The sequence below is a fragment of the Carcharodon carcharias genome, chromosome 3 (genome assembly GCF_017639515.1).
Source record: "Carcharodon carcharias isolate sCarCar2 chromosome 3, sCarCar2.pri, whole genome shotgun sequence".
Lineage (NCBI taxonomy): Eukaryota > Metazoa > Chordata > Chondrichthyes > Lamniformes > Lamnidae > Carcharodon > Carcharodon carcharias.
Window position 1 is genome coordinate 43,427,038 of NC_054469.1, and position 2,906 is coordinate 43,429,943.

General features: G+C 48.5%; 1 non-coding gene across 1 annotated transcript; it reads right to left on the reverse strand.

Annotated features, from left to right (window-relative positions):
- Positions 1-1,537: 1,537 nt before the first annotated feature.
- LOC121276623 lies at positions 1,538-1,640 on the reverse strand. Its single transcript, XR_005942705.1, has one exon. It is a non-coding gene; the product is annotated as a U6 spliceosomal RNA (small nuclear RNA).
- Positions 1,641-2,906: the final 1,266 nt, after the last annotated feature.

Here is a 2,906-nt window from a genome sequence, read left to right on the forward strand (position 1 = left end):
TTTTTCCTGAGGGTGCTGCTCCTCCTTCTGAGCAGCCAAGCACCTCCATCGCTCTCTTTTCCATCGTCTCTGCTCTCTATGCACCACGAGCCACACAGCTAGTTGACCAGATTCTATGCTCCTGATGTACTCCTCCTGCAGGATGAAAGAGAGAAGTGCATGGGTTAGCTTGGGTATACCAAGAACCTCTCTTGGTTAGGTCTGAAGCTCCTTAAAGCATCCCAGGGAGTGCTGGCTACTAGTTGAATGGTCAGAGTTTAGTGCGCTGCATGGCTGCCCAAAACCTCATCCACCTCCGCCCCACTCCACCTGACAGATTAGTGGCAGCCTTGCCCATCGGACTGCATGCTCTGCTCTCAACTCTGCTCTAACCTGGACTGCAAGGCTGCACTGTTACCTTGAACCATGGGAGGGACTGGTCCAAACCGGGATGCTGACATTGCAAGGGTCTGTGAGCATCTCCACCAGTGACTGCTCCATGGCCAGCTTTAGCAAGGAGATTGTAACAGTTGTCCAACTGTTCTGCAGTCCACTAAAATGCTCATTAGTTTGCAGTCTGTCTCGAGGGGTGAAAAGCTCTGGAGCACTTGGTGGCACTTTCATGCCTCTGTGTTGCTTGAGTGGACAGATAAACTCGAGGCCCGACTCCACGCATGTCAACTTGGCTGCGCCTGAACTGCCTCAGCTGAGGAGGAATGGTCACTTTATAAAAGGTTTCCCTAATGCATGGCTGCTTCCCTCCCCCCACCCGCAACCCCACAAGTGCTTGTGCTGTTCCTTCAACTGCAGGGCAGCCCTGGCCCCCACTCTCCAAGTCACCTCAGCCGCAGGGCAATCCTTGCCCCGTCCCAGCGCCCCTCAACCTTGAAGTCCAAAAGGTGACCTGGGCGAGCGATGCGCAATGTTACTGTGCACTCACCTCCGAGTTCTCTTCAAGGTGAAGCCCGCCAAGTGCATGCCTTACATATGCTGTTGTGAAACACGTCGATGTGCAATCACGCCGGCCTGGGAAGATGATCCAGCAGGGGTGGGGGGATGATTCCAGAGGGCTAGCCTTATGGAGATGTATTACAATAAGGTTCCTGACGTCCGATGGCAGAGAGTGCAGCCTGTCGTCGACGGGTTGAGCAGACGATCGCAAACAGGTTTTATGACGTCGTAATTTATGGCCTTCTCACCACATTGTCTGCTCATGCTGCCAAGCATGCCCAATGCCAGCGGGCAGGGAAAATGCCGCCCTATGTTTTGAGATTGACCTTGACAGTAATGACATTTAATTGGATTTATGCAATACTTAAAAACCTGGGTGAAGATAGGTCTCTGTGTCACCAGATGGAGAGCTACAATTCAAGAGCACAAAAATGCCTAATTGCCTGCCTCCTCAATTTTCTAATCCTCCTAGGTCCAAATGTTTCAAAAAACATCTTTATCAACTCACAAAGTTTAACCTATCTCCATCCATCCAGAAAGGTGCTAATGCCACTCATCTGCAACAACCCTCTACTAATCCATTTAAAACAGGATCCTACCACATTTGAAAAATGTGGAATGCCTTAGGGATTTGTATGTCATTCATATGCCTGGGGCCACATCATCATCTCTGTGCTGTTTCCATTTCAGTATATGTGCTGCTAAAGCAAAAGAGGATCCCTACTTGAACCTTGATTTTTTTATTTATTCGTTCTTGGGATGCGGGGTCTCTGGCTGGGCCAGCATTTATTGCCAACCCCTAATTGCCCTTGAGAAGGTGGTGGCGAGCTGCCTTCTTGAACTGCTGCAGTCCATGTGGTGTAGGTACACCCACAGTGTTGTAATGGAGGGAGTTCCTAATTTTGACTCAGCAACAGTGTAGGAATGGTGATATATTTCCAAGTCAGGATGGTGAGTGACTTGGAAAGGAACTTCCAGGTGGTGGTGGTATCCCCATGTTTCTGCTGCTCTCGTCCTTCTAGATTATAGTGTTTGTGGGTTCGGAAGGTGCTGTTTAAGGAGGCAGGTTCCTGCAATGCAACTTGTAGATAGTATACCCTGCTGCCATTATGATGGTACAGGCAGTGAGTGTTTGTGGATTTGGCTACCAATCAAGCAGACTGCTTTGTCCTGGATGGTGTCAAGCTTCTTGAATGTTGTTGGAGCTGCACTCATCCAGTAAAGTGGAGAGTATTCCATCACACTCCTGATTCTGATTTGCAAATGATGGGCAGGCTTTGGGGAGCCCTGATCTGAGTTAATCATCGCAGGATTCCCATCCTCTGACCTGCTCTTGTAGCCACAGTATTTATATGGCTAGTCCAGTTCAGTTTCTGGACAATGGTAACCCCAGGATGTTGATAGTGGGGGATTCAGTGATGGTAATACAATTGAAAGTCAAGGGGCGATGGTTAGACTCTCTCTAGCTGGAGATGGTCATTGCCTGGCACTTTTGTGGCACGAATGTTACTTGCCACTTGTCAGCCCAAGCCTGGATACTGCCCAGGTCTTGCTGCATTTGGACATGGACTGCTTCAGTATCTGAGGAGTTGTGAATGGTGATGAACTTTGTGCTTTCATCAGTGAACATCGTCACTAATGACTTTATGATAGAAGAAAGGTCATTGTTTAAGCAGTTGAAGATGGTTGGCCCTAGGACACTACCCTGAGGAACTCCTGCAATGATGTTGTGGAACTGAGATATTTGACCTCCAACAACCACAACCATCTTCCTTTCTGCTAGTTATGACTCCACCAGCAGAGAATTTTCCCCTGATTTTCATTGACTCCAGTTTTGCTAGGGCCCCTTGATCCGATACTTGGTCAAATGCTGCTTTTATATTTAGGGCAGTCAATCTCACCACATCTCTCAACTTCAGCTCTTTTGTCCATGTTTGAAACAAGATTGTAATGTGGTCAGGAGCTGAGTGACCATG